This window comes from Rhinolophus sinicus, chromosome 7 (genome assembly GCF_057876585.1).
Source record: "Rhinolophus sinicus isolate RSI-liver-muscle chromosome 7, RSI-T2T, whole genome shotgun sequence".
NCBI classification, from domain to species: Eukaryota; Metazoa; Chordata; class Mammalia; order Chiroptera; family Rhinolophidae; genus Rhinolophus; species Rhinolophus sinicus.
The window spans coordinates 48,658,084-48,680,158 of record NC_142507.1 but is presented as its reverse complement, the minus strand read 5'-3'; the positions used below and the strand labels follow the sequence as shown (position 1 = coordinate 48,680,158).

The following is a 22,075-nucleotide window of genomic DNA, read 5'->3' as shown; positions in this document are numbered from 1 at the left end:
ACACCCCCCCAATATTCACCACCAGCACAGTAGCTGGATGTAGTGGTTTGCCAATGGGGGCAAGGGGAGAAATATGTTCTGGGTTCCGGCAACAAGGAAGTCTGTAGAGAATTTAAAAGCAATAATAAAACCAACGAGAAGTCAATCTGCTTTTTATTATCACCAGGTGCTGGCAATTCTCAATAATGTCAGAGATAAGTCCTCCATCCTGAAAAAAATCTTTTGTTGCTCTAAGAGCTAAACAATTGCTACATTACTGTTGTGTTGTAATAATGTGTGTGTAAGCTTCAAATTAGCACTTTTTTTTTTATTGCTTACCCTTTATAACTTGCATTCTCCACGGAATGTCATTTGGAGAACTCCCAGTTACACAGTCACGCCCCAATATACATACTTAGCCACACCAGTTTGTTTCACATAAATTCCTAACAGTTAGGAATCATTCCATCTCACTTCATGTGCCCAACCCCTGTAATGCTACAAACTCCTGTATCTAAACTGTAGATTCAGAATAAGGGATAACGAATGGCACAGGGTAACAAAAATGAAGAGACCTTGAAGTATTTTAATTGTCATTTTGTGACTGCCAGGAGCCAGGACACAACATGCTGGTCTTACAGAAGAAATGAGAAGGGCAGTGTTTGAATGCCTTGGACGTTATCAGCAAGCACTGAACACTTGAGATAAAGCAATGAAGTCAAGTAATGTTAATGTTTGCTATCATTCAAACACTAACTCTGATTTCTGTAAAACAAAAACTTTGGGAGATTTAACTAAAATGATGGAGATGTTTGACAACTTTTCTATTTTGCTAGAAATTTTTCAACTATGTCAAATTTGAAAGCTACTAAAATTAATACCTAAGACACAAAGACGTGAACAGTATTGCAATTCCTTGAATTTACTGTGAAATGGGATTTTTGTGACTCTCCACGAAATTTATCCTTATGTTTAAAACTTTTCCTATTTATTTATATGTTACTTTGTATGAAAACAATTCTTTTAATTAAAATGAAAAAGTGTTGTTCAGTCAACTATGAGCAAAAGACAGATGGACATATTATAGTGCCTAATGAACAAGAATATGCAAAGATTAATTTTGATAAAATTATTTATAAGTTTGCAAAAGTCACAGCTTGAAAACAAAAACTGAAATGTTATTATTCATTACCAGTGACAGATCAAGATTTATATGCAATTATAAGCAGATTTTCCTTTTTTCCAAAAACATAATTAATGTCATAAAATTATTTCGTCACTTTTTTTCTTTCATTATACTACAAGTTATTTTATTTTTTATCTTTTTAATTTACATTTTATTGGTATGACTGTATATACAAAGTTTAATAAATTTTTTTCTCACAGTGCTTCTTTTCTGGCATTATTATTATTATTATTTAGTTTTATTTCATGATTATTACTGAAAATAACTGTTGGGGGGAACGTTAAAAAATGATCCCTTCCAGGTGTATGACATATCCTGTGTAATGCAGGGTCTCTGGTCTCACAGAATGTGGTGAGGCCAAAAAAGAACACCAACGGAGCCATAGATAGGGGAGTTATACCACTATATTCTCGATGGCGGCTGGTCGAGACACAAAAGCAAACATCCGCCAGCCCCCCAACGAGGGGTCTTCCTGCACCCCAGTCTCACTGGAGGCCGGGGAAGACACAGGAAGTAGGATCCACACGATCCGCAATCCACAATCCACTTGCTAACCACACTTGCTAGCCGCAATCCGCCGTCCGCTTCTCTGCCAACCGTCCTGCTAGCCTAGCCACGGCAGTTATATTAGTGGTTAATGGCCAACTAGTGACAGCTTATGGCCATCTAATAACCAAGCCAGCACCTTTCCACATCAGGCCGTGAGCCTGGAAACTGCTCTCTGGGACTCTGTCCCTATTCCCCGTATGTCCCTAGCTGGTTGATTTAGGGCACAAAACGGATCCATTCATCCAAACTGGGGCCAACCAGTCCTCCTGGGAATGTGACCCGTGGCCCTGAGGGCCATGGAGGTCAGAGACATCCACGCTAAATCGGGTTCTGGACGTGCCGTAGAATCTAAGTGCATGAACCACTCTGGAGCCCGCCAGCTGCCCTGCCTCTGCCCTTCCCATAGCCTCGCTGGGTCACGTGAGGGGCCCCAGGGTCATTCCAATAAACGTCCCCTGCGCCCTCAGAGGCAGGATGGGTGTGTACACCTGGGGGAAATGTTTTTACACAAGGCAAGACCAAAGGTAAGTGAAGAAAGGAAGGATGGGAAAAGCACTGCCAGCCAAAATGTCTGAAACATAAGCACCCCGTCTGCTCCCCTGCTCACTCTGCAAGAAGAACCTGCAGAGACACCTCTCACCACAGGGAAGGGGTAGACAAGCAGGGAAGGATGAAACACGGGAGTAAGTGGACGTGTGGTACCCAAGGAGGACCGTGCTGCTCTCCTGGGAGAGCGTCACACCTCCCTTCCCCCTGAGGAAGACCCTCACATGTGGGTCGTATGTACCCTGCTGGAAAGGTGACAGTGACATCAGCTCCTAGGGTGGCCACTAGCACCTAAGTATCCAGGACGTCACATGAGATACGAGTCATGGACATCCGTAGAATTGTCTCCCTGACATGCTGTCAGCTGTGCTAACAAGGCAAGAGGGTCCCGATTCCTGCATGACGTGTCCCCACTGGCCACAGTTAACTGACCCAGGGACGGGGCCCTAACTCCTCCTGAACCAATGCACTTCTTCCCCAGGAACTTTTAACTGGGATTTGAAAAAGTCGAGGTCAGACGCTGTCCCAGGGGGAAAGCCATTGCCGGTGATGTTTCCAGAAAGCCAGACTGCAGCTGCAATGAGACAGGCAGACATGAAGAGGCAAATGATGATAGTCAGACATCCATCGTCTGAGTCTCCTGTTGGGGCCGCATCCGTGCCCCTCCTGAGTTTGGCTGTTCCACGCATCATTGGATTCTGGGAGGAACAAATTTCTCCTTTTGCTAAATGAGGTCAGGTTCTGCTATTTGCGATCAAAATCACCCAGGACGTGTGAAACCTTCTATGTACTGGGTTTTTTTCTGAAAGGAAGAGCAGAATTGAGAGGTCAGAAACATGAGCAGCCCTCCCTGCAGCCCAGCCCACCTGGCAGGCTCTGTGTGACTTGTGATTTCCACACCTGGCAGCTGTGTGTGCTTGACCTTCCGAGACTGCCACGTGGTTTCACTGTGAGCTCACCTTCAGGAGGAGGGAGAGGCGGGCTAACCAGTGGTGGGCAGGAGAACCACGAGCATGGGCTGGGAACAGCTGTGGCAGCTGCAACTCCCAGCTCTGCTTCGCATCCTTAGTGTGGGGTTCAGCTGACTGGCCCTGGCGGTGTGAGGACTCCACAGACCCCTCCCCTCCGTGTTTCTCCCTGATGGATTTCTTCTCTCTATCCCCTCCCCCTTCCAGGGCTTACCTTTCGCAGAGAAGAACCCTCTTTTTATCCTGATCTAGTGGAGGGAGATCAGTCTGCAGGGATCTGTCTTCTGGGGTCCGCAGGGGAGGAGGAAGGGAATTGAGATTTACCAATAACGTTCGATGTGCCGTCACTCTTATGTAGGGACCGCTCATGTAATCCCAACAGTCACTACGGGAGGCAGGGAGGGTTCGCCTCATTTTACACGACAGCACGACCAGGACGTTATTCCTCCCACTTCTCTTGGGTCTGCAAATAGCACACAGCCCTGGCAGTACCTTTTCTCACCCCACCCCATAGCACTCGCCATTTGGGGGTCTTGTTTTCTACACCAGGAGCAGCATGGAATGAAAGGCAGCTACTGCTGCTTCCTGACTACAAGAGGCCAGGGGGAAGCTCTATTTTCACACGGAACCTGGTTTCCTGGTGGGCCCACAAATTGCTGCCTGCCAAAATAGCAACTCTGGCAAAAAAAGCGTTTGCAATCTGCTTACATGGGCATCAGATGGGGAGCCAGCCTTGCAGTTAAACCAATGGACTGTTCCTAATGAGCTGGAAACAAAACTCCTTTTAAAGCTACCAGCTGTTGGCCCAGAATTATCAGCGCGGCGAGAAACGTGGGGCCCTAATGCAAAGCTTCTTCCTGTCTTTGGTTCATTTCCTCCCTTCCCCTCTCCAGCCCCCCGTGCCTTTTCCCAATCAAGACCAGAGTTGCAGTTTCTACAGCCCCTATCAGCAAAAGTTGATAGCAATGTCACAAACTCAAGGGTTTCTGAGGACCAGGCAGGCAGTACTAAAAGTAGCTGACATTTTTCATCAAACGTGATGGGCTGCCTCCAAGCCTTCGCGTTTGCTGTTCCATCTGCTGGCACACTCTTCCCTCCGAGCGCTCCATGGCTTGCTCTTTGTCTCCCTCAAGTCTTCCAAAGGTCCTCTTCTCATGAGGCCTCCCTCACAGGCCTTTGCAAATCACACCCCAGCATTCCCCACCCCTTCCCTGCTTTATCTTTTTCCGTTGCATGTGTCATTACGTATACCCTACTTTTTTGTTTATTTTCTGTACCCCCATCCCCGCACGATAGGGGTCATAAGGCAGAGATTAGTCTGTTTTGCTCCCTGATGTATCCCCAGTCCATAATAAGTGTCCAGCCTGATGTATTCCCAGCCTGGCCCATAGTAAGTGCCCGATAAATATCCACGGCATACCCAAGGCCAGCATGCACTGTATTAAACATGTGGGTATATTAACTCATGCCATCCTCACAGCAAACCTCAGATAGGAACCATCTGTTCTTGCTGTTGTTATTATTGTTCCCATTTTGCAGATGAAAATGCTGGAGCACAGAGAGGTTAATTTACACAGCCAGTTAGGGGTAGATCCAGGACTCGGACACACACGTGTGTGTCTCGTATCACGCTCCCGACCAATTCCCTGCTTCGCACACACTCTGTCCCTGACAGGGGCGGCTGGGAACTGTGACAACTAGAAAATGCTTATCCTGCCTGAAAGCATTCCGTTTTGTTTATCCTGTTCTGAATCAAACAAGAGTCTGTGGGCCTTATTTGGCCCTCAGGCCACCAGTTAGATGAAGATTGACCTATCTAGAATTGTAGATAAAAATAGGCTTTTATTACCATGCTTCACTGAAAATAAGACCTAGCTGGACAATCAGCTCTAAAGTGTCTTTTGGAGCAAAAATTAATATAAGACCTGGTCTTGTTTTACTATAATATAAAACCTGGTCTTTAATATAACATAGTATAATATAATGTAATATAATATAATACTGGGTCTCATATTAATTTTTGCCCTAAAAGACGCATTAGAGCTAGGTCTGGCTAGGTCTTATTTTCGGGGAAACACGGTAGGTGAGGAAGGAATAGAGATTTAAAGAAATGACCCAAGCAAACCTCGGTGTTGAACCCACAGGGGTGTTTTGCTTGGCTCTTGGCTCTTTGTGAAGAGGGTCGCTGCTGACAGAGGTTCGGGGAGCGCCATCTGAGCTGTCATCTTCCTGAGGCCCAGTGGGACCCCTCCTGAAGCACTGATCTCAGGGGCCTCCCATATGACAGGCAGGCTGTTGTTTGTTACAGCCTGGTCTCCTGGGACGGTAGCAGCTTCACAGAGGAAGAGCCATACCACAGAGCCACAACCATGTGTATTGTCTTGGCATCTCCCAGGGCACTGAGGCACCGTCCTCTGTGTTTTTCTCGACATCCCCAAAGTAGTCAGTTTCTTTTGGCAGTTGGGCAGAATACAGCTAAGATCCCAAGACACCCCAGCTTGCTTCAGACCCCACGGTGCAGGACGTGCCCAAGAGCCCAAAGGCCTTTGAGCAGAGTCCGCGTCTCCATCCACACAGGCCGAGGTGGAAGGAGCCCTGCATTGGGCAAATGCAAAGTTCCCTCCCGCTTTGATGTCACGTCATTCCATGGGGCAGAAGAACTTGTCCTTGGCTCTCTTTGTGTCTCACTGAGCCTCTATATCTGTAAGGGGCCGGCACCAGATTCTCTGTGCCTCCTGGTTAAGATCTTGTTTGGGTCCTAAAGTCAGACACACCTGGGTTCAGATTCCTGCTGTGCCACTTCCTGGCTGTGTGGTCCTCACACAATCTAGTGACTCTTCTGGAGTCTCTGCCTCCTTGTCAGCAAAATGGTGCCATGTCTAACTCACGGGACGGCTGCAGGGATTAAATGAGAACAGGCAAAGACAGAAGTTCACATGTGGGGCTAGCACAGAGTATTCTACAGGATTCGCTCTTCAGAAAAGGCATGGACAAGTGCTTTGCAAACTCTAAAGGCCAATCCAGATGAGTTATTATGATAAATGCAAGCTCCTCGAGAGCAGGGATTTGTGTCTGCTTTGTCCACAGTTGTACCCCAGAGCCTAGGACAGTGCCTGGCATACGGTAGACACTCAGTGATGCCTGTGGTATAGATGAATGAATGCCAGCCCAGAAGGAGGTATCCAAACTGAGAGCTCAGTGGGCAGACGCGAGCCCCTCCCTTACTTGGCCAGGACTAGAAGCGCTGCTCCACAGAGGGCACCCCTCGCCCCTGCAAGCCTGCCAGCTCGTGCCGTGGGAGGGAGGTGACCCTGGCTACCTCAACCCCAGGCCCTAACCGTTCCAGGTCCCTCTCTGGGGTCACCCAGCTGCAGGCTGGGTGTCACGTGCATGACCCTGCTCCATCCAGGATGATTTCAGTCACCACCTCCGGGCGGGGGCTATTTTGGATCTGAGGGTGTCAGAAGCATCAGAGGACCAGTCTTGGAAGTGGTGGCTGAGACATGGGCAGAGAGTACTGGGTTCTTGCCCCACGTCTAAACTGGAGCTGGAAATAGCTGTGAGTCTAAAGAAAATCTCAGAATAGCTTTTGGCTTCACCACAATTCCAGGCTGGAGCACAGCACATAACCCAAGAGGGGCCAAGTAGGCAGCTCGCGGCGTGGGAAAGTCCTTCAGGGAGAAAAATGGAAATCACGATACAAACCCAGGCTTGTCCTTGCCTGGGGAAGAGTGACAGCATGTTCAGTGACTCCAATGGCACAGCCAGTGGATGGTGACCATGGTGGTGAGGTCACTAGTGTGGCCATGGGTTGGGGAGGGGTGTTGCTTAGCACTGGAGAGCCCTGGGGTGGGAGCTTCTGAACGCTGAATGTCCAGGAGGGTTTCAAAAGGATTCCACTCATCGTCAGAGTTTAACCTGCCCCAGCAGGGGCTGTGGAAAGCACAGGAGCCTTAAATCACAGTTCCTGGGCTGTGCGTCTTAAAGACGTTACCCTATTGCATTCTCACCACAAGTCTGAGCAAAAGGCACTGTCATTCCTATTGCACAGGTGAGAAAGCTGAGGCTCACAGGCGTTAAGGAATTTGGTTCAGTTAGTAAGTGGGAGAGCTGGGGTTTGAATGGTGGTTTAGCTGAGGCTGCACAAATGGGTAGGATTCTGACCTCTTGAGAGGGGCCGGGGTACAAGGCAGCGTACAAGAGAAGTTGCTTTCTGGGGGTGATGCGGCAGTCGCCATATTGGTGCTTCGGGGTGTAGGCCACTTTTTTCCAGCCTTCAGGTGTTTAAAAACTCTCCTGAAGCCCTCTGGGAATGCTACTGAGGTGACCAGACCCTGCGCCAATGCTGTAATGTGGACAGAGGCGGGGCTGGAGCGTTCGGAGCTCTCCGGGTGCCCTCCAGTCCAACCCTGCTCCTGAGACAGGTATCCCCTCTCTTGTGTCCCGGAGAGATGGGAGGTGCAGGTAGATGGGCCCCAGAAGGAGACCAGAGGAAGCCAGGAGGCCGTCCACGCCCCCTGCAGAGTTCACACCACCAGCTGTTTCTGCCTTAGGAGTCCCTTCCTTTCTGTCCCAATAACCTACTCCAGGAAGTACCACATCCCCCTTGCCGGGTCTGAGATTCTTCCTCAAGGTTAGACATTGTGTCACTTTTCAGCAATAACCAGGGTACCTTTAGGAGTAGCTGTGGGAAGCAGGGAAGGAAGGGTCATGTGAGGGAAAGAGCTCAGACTTAATCGCAACCTAGTTCATCCCAGCCCCCAATCCTATCCTGATGCCCAAGACTGTCAAGCTGACATCCACTGCTGCTATCTGTGGTCTGTCCCCTTGTCCTGAGGCAGAGACCCGCCTCTCCAGAACCATGCTGGGAAGATGGACGCTAGGGAAGATAGGCATGGTCAGGAGACCGCCACAAGGGGGCAGTGTGGAGCAAAACCCCCATCTGCCATCTCACCAAGAGCATTTTTTTTCCTTCCTCAAAGTCTTAGGACCAAACAACCACCATGGACGAATTCCAGGGGATCGGCGAGCTTTGTATGGGTTATCTTTACGTTCGTTGGGTTTATTTCCATGATAAAGATACAGTATAGTCTGAATCTCTGTGACACCCTATAACTGAGGACCACACTTCAAGGCTGCCCGGGACATTTGGCACTAAGTCGCAGCACTTTAATTAACATTTAATTAATAAACAAACGAGTAAAGGACAGAGGCAGATGTGACGTGGAACTAGGGTGCCGGTGAAGGTCAGGCCATAATCGCACACCGAGGTTTTGCAGTTATTCCCGTAGAGCGACTGGTGTGCGGCCGAAGGCCAGCCAGGTGCCGGAGAACCTGAACCATGGCTGTCGCTTTACGATAGGCAATCGTCTGTCAGCCAAGCCACCTCCTCCATTCCCTTTGAACTTTATTTGTCGTGTTCCTTTGATGATATTTAATCTCTACATTTGCTTTAGTTTTAGGGTTGTATGATTTAGCAGTTTGTACCTATTTTTATGTGTGTACATATTTAAGCAACATTATAAAAAATCACTTAAGTCAACACGGGTAGACGGTGAACATTTTTTTTTTTTTTTTCTTGTAACGTACATCAGGAACGTCACCACACTTAAAGCTGGGTGAGGCATCCACAGCACTTAGAGTTGGGAATATGGAAAAGGAAGGCTGGGGTGTGAAGAGCAAGGAGGGGTCCTCCTTGGGAGAAGTGGACGTCAATGATGCCAGGGGAAGAGTGTTGGACTTGGAGCCAGAAGGAACGGCCCCCAGGCTGGGTTTGGCTGCTTCTCTAGGGCCACGGCTTCCTTGGCACGTAGGCTTCTACTCCTGAAGTCTGGGTTACTCAGTCATCCAGCACTGCCCTACCTCCCTTAGCTGTTCCCCCAAGCTGGAGGGTCAGGGGCTGCTGGGGCATGAGACGGTGTTTCACTGGGAAACGGCACTGGGTCACAAAGACCTGCCCCAGGTTTGGCTGTTGCTGGCCCCCAGTGCCCTGCTCCGAATACACCATCACTCACTCTCCAGTGAGTCCCTTAGTAAGGGTCGGGGCAAGGAAGCACCGGTCCATGGCAGGCCTTTATTGGTAAGAGGTCAAGCTGGCCCATGTTTGCTTGGACCATTCTTGCCCATCATCATGCCGAGTGTACATAGATCCATCAGACCAGAGACGTGGCAGACCTGGGGCTAGAAATAGAACCGACTTCTTCTCAAGGGTGGGAATAAGGCCACCGCCACCTGGCAAAGAAGCGTAGGTCCAGTGCGACAGGTGCAAACGGCATCTCGAGGTTCAGAGTCTTTCTCTACGAGGTCAGGATAGGGAGTGGGCCGCAAGCTTCCTTCCACCTCCGGCATTGAGTTCCAGGGCCCAGGCCCTCCCTCGGGTCCCTGGGCTCTAACAGGATCAGAACGGAGAGCTGTGTGTGCAGCCTTGTGTGTGCACGTTCTTCTGGGAGGATAATCCAGTTTTCCTGGGATTCTGGAGTGGGGCCCAAAGGCTCCAACTTATTAAGAGCCACTGTTACCAAAGTTAAAGGCACAGGAAGGTTTTGCCTGGAGACTTGTTCTCATATATTTGAAAGGCAGTTAACGTGGAAAAAAAGCGAGGTGCTACATGACTTCCCAGGAAGGGTCTGGAACCAATGGTAAAACGCCAGGGAGGACAATTTCGTCCCACCACCAGGATCAACTATTGGAGTGATGTGAAAATAAGACAGGCTGTTGCCCCAGACAGGGAGTTCCTTGTCACAAAAGTGTTGGGTCAACAGCTGTCCATGGTGTTGGGATGCACTATAGACTGACGGCCTCATGGGTCTGGTCCAGCTCTACACTCGACTGATTGCAGGAAGGCTTTGGCTTCTGATGCCCTTTCAGGTGAAAAAATGATGAAAGAAACTTGAGTTGTACCTTTGAATCGTAGGGAGAGAGACTAGGTGTAGGGAGCTCATTGGACTGACTGCTTATTGGCCTTTTTCATGCCCATTCGTGGAAGAGAACATCGTCAACAGAGTTTAGAACCTCAGGACTCAAGTCTTCAAGAGCTTGGGAGCTTGTTGAGGGCTGGACATTCGTAACTTCATCCTGCTGACCAGCACTGGGCTGGATCTATGCCCTGGTACTTGGGAACCACAGAATCTGTCTTTGTTTGCACTCTTCAGGCAGATTTTCTCAACTGTATTCTGTGGGATATTATGTGAAATGTTAATGGATTTTCTCCAAAAATGATTTCTGAAACGTGTAAGAAAATCATTAATTATGTTTATTCAGTTATTTATAGATTAAATATTTTTAAGAGCGGTATACCACATGGAAAGCCCCATTTTCCTAGAAGACCTGATGTTGGAATTTCCAGAAACAATCAGTATTGATCCAGCGTTTAGCACCTCAGGTTATGTTGACAGCTGGTGTGTCGTCAGTGATAACTGACACAGCTTACGTAGCTTTCTTTCCAATGTGAACACGTATTTTCTATTTAGTCAATATCCATTGTGTCCCTTTTTATTCCACAGACATTTGTGGAATGAAAGAGGAAAATTGTACATGAAAAACAGAGTCCTGTGGTTCTCAGCCTGTTCGAATCAAATAAGCAAACAGATATAATACTTCAAAGGGAAGGTGAGCCCTCGTGGCCTTTGATTTCTTTGAGAGAAAAAAAAATGGAGGAGAGCTATTGTAGATGAAACAATGGTTTTGGAGCAGCCTAATCAGAATACTCAGAAAACTATCACAAACGTGTTTCAGAGGGGCAAACATTGCCTCTTATCCTGGTTTTCCTTATTTGTGAAGTTGCCACACCCTCGCTGGCCACCTGGAGGGAGTCGGCAATTTTCCAACAGGCAGAATCAGTCCTCAAGGGCCAGACAGCCCTGGGGGCAGAACAGAGCACACCTCAGCAACTCAGCTGGCTCTTCAAAGGGCAGCCAGGGCTTGTCTTCCCACCAGGGGACATCCAAGGGGCTCCTGCCATTCAAGTCAGTAAGTGGGCTGTTTCCTCTACATTCCTACTGAGTTGAGCCCTCATGGTAGAGGGCGCCCGACCTGAAGGAACTGGGAAGCCGGCCAGATGAGCTGTGTGGCGTGGAAAAGAGGGGCCCCTGTGGGGGGGACCAGTGCCAGCCACAGGCCCAGCATTTCCTAGAAGAGGTGAAGCAGGAGGGCTGTTCCCAGACTACATGGAGTGGTGGATGCAGGAAGCGGGGTGGGCCCTTCTGAAAAGGTCGTTTGAGAAAGAAGCTAGCCAGGGTCACGTGGGCCTGCGGAGAGAGCCCAGGGGGAGGTAAAGCAGGGAGGAATTGTCAGCTTCCTTTTCTTGTCTTGGCGGGATCTGATGGCCCAAAGCCCACAAGACTTCTGTCGCCTCAGAGGTCTGCAGCTGCTGAAGGGGAAACCCAACCATGGCCATGGCAGTGACCAGTGTCTCTCCTCCCAGACCTCGTGGTTAGACCGTGCTTCTGCTCCTCTGGTTCGCTCACAGCTCTGAGATGAGGTGGGCGGGGCAGACACCGCCATCATCCTGGTTTTGCTGCTCAGGCTCAGGGCTGTTGGAAAGTGGCTCCAGGACACCCAGCTCATAAGAGGCACGTTGAGTTTGAAAGTGGATCTTCTAACTCCTGTTGATGTAAGAAACGTCCAAAGCTGTAGGGGATTTTAATGAGTTTATTTGAACCAAACTGATGACAATTGCTGGGAAGAAAATTTCAATGGATTGAGAAAATGCTCTGGAGAATGGCAGGTTTGCAGCGTGTTTTCTACACTAGAATCAAAGGAGGATCCATCCGTAAGGAGGGTTACATGAAATCCACTGGTGGTAGATTAGGGAGGCTGGAGAAAGCAAAGTGGGGAAATCTCTGGGATTGAATAAAAAGTAAAATGGAGAGACACACAGTTCTTTTATGTTGGTGGGTACCGGGCATTTAACACTTACAGCACATAGAGATGGCACGCGGGGAACAAGATAACAATGAGGGGTTCTGTGGTCTCCACTTTGGTGCCTGGGGTTGTTCCCTGAAGGGTGCAGAGAAAGGAGAGGGCTCCGACATTCCAAGGGAATGTTACCTTAGATGCAAAAAGTCAACAGACAGGCTCACTTAAGGTGATGATTGACCTTTGTCAAGGAAGCTACAGGCCTAGGATGTGACTACCCTCCACGACCTGCGCTAGTTAGGAATTTTTATGTTCAGACCATCCTATGAGGTTAACTTAGGTCTCTCAGTTTGTATGGCCTGTGATGCTGGCCTCCTCCCCTGAGTTTGTCAGGTTTAGTCTGTGGCCCCTCCTCGTCCACACTCCCCGAAGTCCAATCTCTTTCCAATATTCCCAACGTCTTGTGCATACACCCCAGAGAAGCCTGACACGCACCCTCCATTCATAAAAGAGGTCACTGTTTATGAACTGCTTTGTAAATCTTGGTGTCCTTTTGTGAGACGTGCTGTCACTCTGTCGAAACTCACGAAGCTCAGAGAGACTAAATGACTGGGCAAGACTCACATAGCAAAGTCGGGGTTCCATTCCCATGTGTGTTCACCTGCTCACAAAGATTCCTGAAGAGTGTTCTCAGAGGCAAAGAGTTTAAAAGCTTCTCTGCCTTGTTGTATGTGACCCAGAGCTCTGGTTTTAGGGGAGAACATTTTATTTCTGGGAGGCAAAAAAAGAAGCAAAGTAAGTGTGACATCTGGGAGGCTAAGAAAGGACCCCACAGTGCTCAGGATGACACTGACAACTCACAGACTTGGGCAGATGTGTATTCCTGGATGGTCCAAAGACCGTGGCTCTTTGTGGATGAAAGACATGGAAACGACCAGCCGTACACCAGTGTAAGGCCAAAGGTGAAAATATTTTTATTTATTTTTTATTAGTTTCAGGTGTACAAGACCATGTAATAGACATTCATACCCTTCACAAAGTGACAACCCCCCTCCCCCCATCTACTACCCCTCTGACATCGCACACAGCCATTACATTTCCACTGTCTCTATTCCTAATGCTGTACTCCGCTTCTTGACTATATATATATTTTATATATATATATAAAATTGTAGTTGACATTTATTATTATTCAGCTTCAGCTTCAGGTGTACAGAGCAGTGATCAGGCATCTACACCATCCATGAGGTGGTCTCCCTAATAAGACAAATGCCCATCTGACCCCCTACAAAATCTTTACAACATTATTGATTATATTCCCCAAACTGACTTTTGTATCCCCATGGCAATGCTGTGGTCACCGACTGTGCTTTCTAATCCCCTCCCCTTCTCCCTCATCCCCACCCCACCAAAGGTGCAAATCTTAAAATATCTTCATTTTCTTGTTTTTGCTATTAATTTCAGGTGTACAAAACAACATAATAATTAGACATTTACACCCCTCATAATGTGATCACCCCAACGAGTCTACTCTCCACCTGACACCATACGTCGCTATTACAACACCACTGATTACATTTCCCTATGCTGTACTGCACATCCCATGACCATGTATATGTATTTTAAATTATAGTTGACATTCAATACTATTTTATATTAGTTTCAGGTGTACAGCACCGTGGTTAGGCATTTATATAACCTATGAAGTGAAACCCCCATCAAGTCCAGCATTCACCTGACACCATACACAGTTTTACAACATTTTTAACTATATTCCCCACACAGCACTTCACATCCCCGTGACTGTAACTACCAAGTTGTGCTGCCCCCTCCCTTCACCTTTCTCATCCGTCCTCCCAACCCCCATCCCATCTAGCAACCATCAGTTTATTCTCTGATTTGTCTTTCTGATTTGTTTGTTCATTTATTCTGTTCTTTAGATTCCATATATAAGCGAGATCATACGGTATTTGTCTCTCTCAGTCTGACTTATTTCCCTTAGCATAATATCCTCTAAATCCATCCATGGTGTTGCAAATGGTAAGATTTCATTCTTTTTAATACTCCATTGTATCAATGTACCACAATTTCTTTACCCAATCGTCTATTGAAGGGCATTTTGGTTGTTTTCATATCTTGGCTATTGTAAATAGTGCTGCAGTAAACATAGGGGTACATATATCTTTTCGAATTTGTGTTTTGGATTTTTTTGGGATAGATACCCAGGAATGAAATTGCTGGGTCGTAAGCTAGTTCTATTTTTAATTTTTTGAGGAAACGCCATACTGTTTTCCATCGTGGCTGCACTAATATTTTCATTTTCTTAAAAGATAAGGAGTCCATTAGACCGCTCAGCTGGTAATGGGTAAGCCGCTATTTTTATTGTTATTTTGTGAAGCGGCACCGCCCTTTAGTCTGCTGACTGTCTCACCCACTCTTCTCTCTGACCCCGGGGCTTCCAGCCTTGGTCCCCATACCTCGCTCGCAAAGAGCCACTCTTCCTCTCTCTACGGTCGTCCTTGCTGTCCCATCTCCTCTCTGCCTCTGTGGCAGCAGCACCAGGGCCTTCTCCTGCCTCCCAGGGACGTTGGAGGAGAATGGCTATGGAGAAGGTCACGACGCTGTGACTCTGGGGCAGGGCCAGCCCCTGCACATCCCTTCTGCCTGGCAGCTGCCCAGAACGTTGACACAAAGGCTCCCTTTGCTCCCTTGCGCCGTGGCCCTTGGGAGACCATGGGCCAGACCTGAGAGGCAGCCGGGCACCCCTGCCTCAGCGTGCTCCAGGCAGACAGAGGGCTGGGAAACAAACAGAGCCAAACCAGCCCTGGGTCCAGACCAGAAGAAAACAGAAAATACCCGGAGAGGAACCAGACGCAGAGGGAGGGTGGAGATTGCGCTGCTGTGAGTCTACACTGAGCTGGGAGGGGCGTCCCCAGTCATCCAGTCTGTCCCCTTACGTCAGATGGGGAAACCAAAGCCCAGGATGGGGAGGGAACCACCCAAGCTGCACAGCTAGTTAAAGACACGGCAGGACCGGGACGCGATGAGCCTGTGCTCTGGAGTATGTGTGAAGGGACCTGCTGCCAATGTGTCTGGGGACGATGGTTTTCATCTCCTGATGGGACCCCACTGCTCGCTCAGCTCTTGGTCATTGATGGAAACGCAGCATGTCGGATGGCATTCTAGGAGTCTGAACCCAGTTGGTCCTGATCCAAAACTGTGTCCAAATCCCGTGCTCCACTGCTGTTAGGAGATTTCAGCAGGTAATTCCACCTGAAGAGCATCTTCAGAATCCTCACCAGGGGCGCAGGACGATTTGGCGTAGGAAGGACACAGGCGAGGATGTGACCCGCCTCTGACTGTCCCAGGAGCACGCTCTCTAGTCAGGGAGACCTGACACTCAACCAGAACACACCAAGGCATTCCGATGAGGCCGCCTGGGGCATGGCAGCCGTGCCTTCTAATGGCACCGGGGAAGGCTGCTGGTACCAGCACTGTTTTGAAAGGAGGGACCTTGCTCTGGACATGGGTTAAAGCCCCTCCCTCTGGCCCAATACGGTGACAACCATCCATTCTGCTCCTGGGGTTTGATGGGAATGCAAGGTGAAGAACAAACGAAGAGAAGTGAAAATCCCTGGGTCTTCCTTTCAGCTGCGGCCGTTCATGAGCTGTGTGACCTTGGGCCTGTCCCTTCACCTCTCTGAGCCTCCTTTTTCTCATGTGTTACATGAAAAGGGGGTCTGTATGGGCCCTCAGATCCTTCCATCCCCGAGACTGTGATTCATACAGACTCAAGGAAGACCCGCTCACACCTGTCCCACCCAGACAGGTTTTTTGATGCTGAGGACATTCTGTATCTAATTCTATGTGCTAATTGCCCTCCTTCTTATCACTGAAACTCTTTTTGGTACCCAAGGTATGAGCCTGCATCTTGACCTTGCCGGTATGTCCTTGAGTTGAAGAGAAGAGAAGAGGGTCTTTCCTCATGTACAAGCTTCACTGCACTCACAGGAGTCTCACACTGTCCCTGGCCAGGCTCCCATGTGCAGAGCACAGCCCTGCATACCCCGGTCTTCAGAATGGCTTCTCCTCTGCTTCCTCAATCACAAGTCAAACTTCTCTTTCCTTATGACTTCTCAGCCCTGACAACTGAGACAGGATCCTTTAAGGGTTTAGGTTCCTTATATAATAAAGTCAAGTGGTTCGTTTGCGATGTCATCATCCTCTGACTCCCCAGCATATGACACAAAAGAGAAATGGTCTTTGCTGAGCACAGCACCAACCCAGGCAGCTCTTGCTGGAATGCCTGGGCTTACCTGAACCTTCTTTCCCTCTGCCTCTCTGAGTGAGCATCTGTTACAAAAGCGCTAGGTAACAAACAACCTGAACACCTCAGTGACATTCTCAAGGCCCCTTGAGGCCTGGGCTCAGAAGTGATACTCTGTCACTTCTGCCTCAAGCTACAAAGTATACCACATGGATTAGGGAAAGGCTTTTAAGGACTAACTCCAACATTCCTCGGAAAAGGCTCTGATACAGGGGGAGCTCAAGAATTGGGTCCACTGATGAAACTCGCCTACCACACCCTCAACTTCCCCTGTACTCTGTGCAGGCATCAGACCCGCCTTCCTGTGCTGCAACTGCTCCTTCTCCGCTCAATCAGACCCCAGCCCCAAATATGTTTTAAATCTTTCCTGTCTTAAAAAGAAAGCATCACGTAATCCTGTAAGCATTTATCACGCTGTGTCTCCCTCCCTCCATTCTTCAGGGACTTTATCCTAAGAAAGAAAGAATATAAAATATAGAAGTGTGTGCATACTATAAAAAGAACATAAAAGACAGAATAGCATTGTTCATAACAGGGAAACTGAAGGCAAGGTAAATTTCAAAAGACGAGGAAGAATCTGGCAAGCTGCTCCACATGGTGGGTGGATGTTAATTACACAGTAACGATAAAAAGTGGTTATGAAAACTATACGATAATATTTTTAAAAATCACAAGAGATCAAGTTAATTGAAAAAAATAAAAGGTAGACCACACATACAAGCCCATTATAATTATGTTAACAAAATAACTGTGACACGTAAAACTGATCAAGTCTGAGTAAGATCTGTGGGTGGTGCCAGTGTCTGTTTCCTGGTTTTGCTATTATGCCACATTTACGTAAGGCATTGCCACTGGGCATGGGGGATCCAGAACTCACCACGTCAAGGAAGAGCTCATGGTCTCCAGGCAGGTATGTGTTTCTCCCACACAGCAAAGCTACCTACAGGGCTGGAGGGAGAGTGGTGGGAACACAGAGAGGAAGAGCCAGCTGCACCTCAGATTGCAGCGAGGGCCTCCCCCAGGAGCTGACACTGGGGCTGGGCCAAGGGGTGAAGGGAGGGTGGCCAGGCCGTCAACTCAGAACAGTATTTTCCAGATAAAGGATGACCTTGGACAAAGACCTGGAGAAGCAGAAGAGCGCTGTGGAGCACAGGGCATTTCACACCCCTTGTTGTCACCCTGAGGGTGTAGTAAATAGAAAGATTTTAAAATGAGAATTACATAAACATTCATACATTGTTCTTAAAGAAACTATTTTCCAGTATGAACTCTGTTGAGCCAATTTATTTTCTTCATCAATTTTTCTATACAATGTAGTTAAATCGTTTCCTATTTTTTTCCTTACTTTTATGTTACCGGAATTGTTTTTCGCCATCTATCCTTTTTTTCTTTCGCATATAGCAAAGGTTTCACCCATTGATCTGTTTATTTTGTTCACATCAAATTGTACTGATAAAAGCTTTGCCATTAGGAGGTGTAGGTCTTTATTTCTACCAGCTTTGACTTTCCTGGGTCAAATTTTACATAAACTTACATGGTCTAGGATACCTTATTATTTTGGTAATTTTTTGTTTTATAAAACCATTTTACCATGTAGGATTTTTGCCAGTTACTTTTAATGTTGTTTTGATTTTTTTTCCTACCAGGAATATCATTACGCATTGAGTAAACTCTTGAGTATTTTTGTTGCTTCAGTGATCCACGAAAAAACTGAGTGGATTTGTGAGACACAGAGAGACAGGTGGAGAGAGAAAATGCACAAGAGGCGAGACTCAGAGAGAACTGGAAAAGCTACAGCACTTCTGACCTACTGCCTGCCAAGCACAAGCACAAATAAAGTTCCCGCTGTCTCCCTTTGTCTGGAAAACAAAGCTCACCACCCTCTAAAGGAAGACGAGAAAATCCAGGCTCCCTGCAAAGCATCATTCACAAAATCTAGTGCACAGTAGAAAATTACTAGACAGGTGAAGAAACAGAAAAATGCAATCTGTAGTCAAGAGGAAGTGTGGTGAACAGTGCCCAGTGGAAATTTTTAAATTGGGGGAAAAGATATCAGTTGTGTATTTCAGAAGGACCCCTGAGGTGGCCAGTGACCAAGGATTGGCCTAGGAAGAGACAGTGAATCCTGTTAGCAGGATTCCTAGTGGCTTTATAGGAAGGTGACGAAGATACAGACTAAGGTCCCGCCGATCTGTGAGTTTTGCGGTTACATTAAGATCACAAAATGTCAGAACTGAGAAAAAATCTTAGAGAGCATTCTGTCTGCCCCCGCTCATTACAGACGAAGGAACTAAGACTCAGAGAGGATAAGCAAATTTCCTACGTTCCCAGAGACATTTCAAAACTGAATCAGGATTAGAACCCATGCCTTGTAACTTTCCTGTATCACGTGGCCTCCCTATGATGGCCTTATGCTTAAACAGGTCTCCGAGGTGACTCATTGCGTGCATTCTTCCAGGGGAAGCCCCAGACACAGTTTCGTAAGATGACACCAGTGTCATTTCTTCTCTCGCATAGAACAAGGAGGTTTCCAGGAAGCCGTCGCCTCACAACCAGGCACCTCATGCCCACTCACCTACGTGGTTGAGATCGAAGGTTTCCGAGGCTAGATTTCTAGAAATGCCTGTCCTTCAAATTCACATTTGAATCTGTTTAGTTCTTGTCCCGAAGCAGCACGATGCGGCTAGGACGGTGGCTTCGATTCATGGTAGTGCCCACTTAATATCACCCAGAGGAAAAGGAAAATACATGCCATCACCTCAGTGTGCTCTTGCGAATGAGGCTGTTGGCAGCACACAGCAGCAATGGGAGGGTCGTAGTGGACGGACCATGTGATCCTGGAACGAATGCAGGGCACCGACCGCAGTTCCACAGGTCCTTCCCTCCAAGACGGCCACCACGGCCACCTCAACCCATCCCTGGGTGGCTCTTGTCCAACCTCTCAGGAAGTACTTCCCAAGTACTCGACATGTCTGACAATGAAATGGGCTTCCTCCTGGAGAAGTCAGTTCCTCCCTAGTCCCTAGTTCCCTAGCTGCTCAAACCTGGGGTCTTGAGGGCCCCACAACCAGGGGTTTCAATCCAACTGGGTCTCACAACCCTTCCCTGAGGACCCGCTGCTGGCTGGGACGTGGTGTTGGCACTCAGCGTGGGGTGCTAAAAGGACCAGAGCAATCTGGATTGAGGTCGGCCATGACCGCTAAAGCGCCTCCCTACTCTACAGTGGATGAATTTCTCCTACTGGTTACAGAGAGAAAGAGGCTAAGCTTTACTAAGCACTGCCATGGGCCAGGTGGGTAGAATTGGTTTTATGTATGTCATTTCCTTTAATTCTGACCACAGCCCTGTGAAGCAGGCATCCTCACATCCTCTTTCTGCTAATCTGCGGGCTCCAGAAATCAAGGCTTGGCCCAAGGTCGTGCAGCTCCAGTTCAGACCCCTTTGACTTCAAAGGCCACGCTCTATCTGCCACGTCACACTACCTCCAGAAACACTACGAGGGGACACACCTGGGGAGTAGGGGAGGGTGCTTTCAGGTCGCCATGAATTTGTAACCAAGCATACTTGGGATAATGGCAGCACATCAAGGAAAACAAAAATACATTCATGAGAAGTAGCAGCCATGACTTGTGTATTTCTAACCCACGTGTTGTGGGATATTCAAATCTTTACAACCCAATCAGGCAGAAGACCGGATGTTCTAGATGGATTAAATTTAACTCAGTAAACAGAAGTCGAGGGTGTGTGTGTGTGTGCTTGTGTACGTGTGTGAGTGTGTGTCACTCAGGTACGGATGTGTGTATCAGCCTGTGTGACGATGGTCTCTTCCCCACGCAAGGTGTGTATGTGTTTCAACAGGTCAGGCAGGCATGTTTCAGCAGGTGAGCGATTTATGTCCCTTTTCAAAGCACCAAAAACAAAACGAAAAAAGCTCCCCCTTTGATCTACAAGATAGTCTTCGCAAGACTTTACAAACTAGTGACTTGGCAATATGAACTTTCTCTGGGGTTTCAAAACATTTATTTAATCATTTAAAAGCACATGCGGTGGCAAATTTCGAGTTTTAAGAACCAAGCACAAGGGTAAGTTTAAGTTTAAGAACCAAGCACCAAATGAGTAGTAACAAAACTCTTGCCAGTCAAGTTCTCTGGAAATTCTTATCTGGGGATTGCATGTGTTGGGGCCAGGGAAACCAGTCCTGCCCATTGGGTTTAGGGTGGGGCTGGCTGCGGGGGGCCAGGGAGGAGGGCAGACAAGCTGGTAGATTTCAAGGCAGAGGACCTTCTGCATTCTTTATCTGCTCCTTCTGGAACTGCTACGACTTAGCAGGATTCAGGGGGCACCCAGCTTATTTTCAGAAAGTGCTTAGCCCTCCACCAGCCTATACAGGCCTGGAGAGAGGAGCGTACTGGCCCATCGAAGCTGCCCGCATCTCCAGAGGGAGCCAAGTGGCCGGAAGTACCATGGGGAGAAAAAGGCCCACGTGTCAGGACGGGTAGCCTGGGGTAAAGGTTTCTGCCAAGGATTGAACGAGGCCTGTGGCTGAGGATTTCCTCATCCAAGCCCTCAGTCACCCGGGAAGCATGCTTGTGACCTGTAGCAGGACTTCCCTGAGTCCTCAAGCAGGGAGACACTTTGGTGTCCCTCCACCTCGGCAGAGAGGCGGCTTAGTTCTGCTCTCAGTTCTAGCACACGCCAAGCATCCTTCGCTCACAGCTCACTGCTCTGCCCATGGTAGAAACGCAACAAATGGCTGTCGAATGAACAAAGGCATCTCTAGCCCCTGTTTCCTGCTCTGCTCAACCATAAGATTTCCTGGGATAACGCAAAAGGCAACGGTCCCTTTTGACCTGCCAAGCCATCAAGCGAAGTGTGGAATGTACTGGACACTCAAGAGGAGAGGCGTTCTAGGGGGATGAAATGTAACTCCATAAACATTTATGAAGCACCCACAACAGTGCACGTGTTGGTCCAGGTAGCAGGGAAATACAACTGAGTTGCAGAGATTGTAAGGCAGCGGCACACCCACGGCAGTCCTCAATGATCAATGGCAGTCTATCCTGCAGCACCCAAGGTGGCCTGAGGACGGTCTCAGCAAAACCATCCAGGCAGCCACTACCTGGGACCAGAACTGGCAACAGGATGAACCTACTGGGCACCCTGATAGTGGGTGTGTGTTCGGGCCCGGGGTCTGCACTAAGTTTGGTAAATAAGGCATGTACGCAGAGCAACTGAACTCTGGAAACCGGTCAGTGGGTGGGAAACGAACACCTGGGGGTGAGGGGCCGCTTCCTGCCTGCCTCACTGAATCCCTTCCCCAAGGTCCCTGTCATTCTGGACTGCAGGCCATGTACCTCCGTTTTTCCTGAGTGGGGGGCTACTTAGACCAGTAGCCCCCCACCCACCTCGCTGCCCACCCTCTTCCATCCTCACTCCAGAAATGGCCTCGTTTCAGTGGCCTTCAGTGGCCTGCAGGATATGAGACTTTTGGGAAACTCCACGCCACTCAGCGACTCGTTTTCAGCCATTCCTCTCCTTAGTAAAGCTCAGCTTTCCCAGAGACGGGCAGTTCTGGGAACAAAAACCCTCAGCAGTCTCTTCAATTCCTGGAGTGTATGTGGCAGGGCTCAGGGGCAGCCTGGGGACACTTGCCGAGAGTGTCCT

At 48.4% G+C, this 22,075-nt stretch overlaps 1 long non-coding RNA gene across 1 annotated transcript; it reads right to left on the bottom strand.

The window, feature by feature from the left end:
* Positions 1–2,838: 2,838 nt before the first annotated feature.
* On the bottom strand, positions 2,839–3,970 carry LOC141568520 (uncharacterized). The gene is made up of 2 exons (XR_012491675.2): positions 3,443–3,970; positions 2,839–3,062 (listed from the first exon to the last, which is right to left on the bottom strand). It is a non-coding gene; the product is annotated as an uncharacterized LOC141568520 (long non-coding RNA).
* Positions 3,971–22,075: the final 18,105 nt, after the last annotated feature.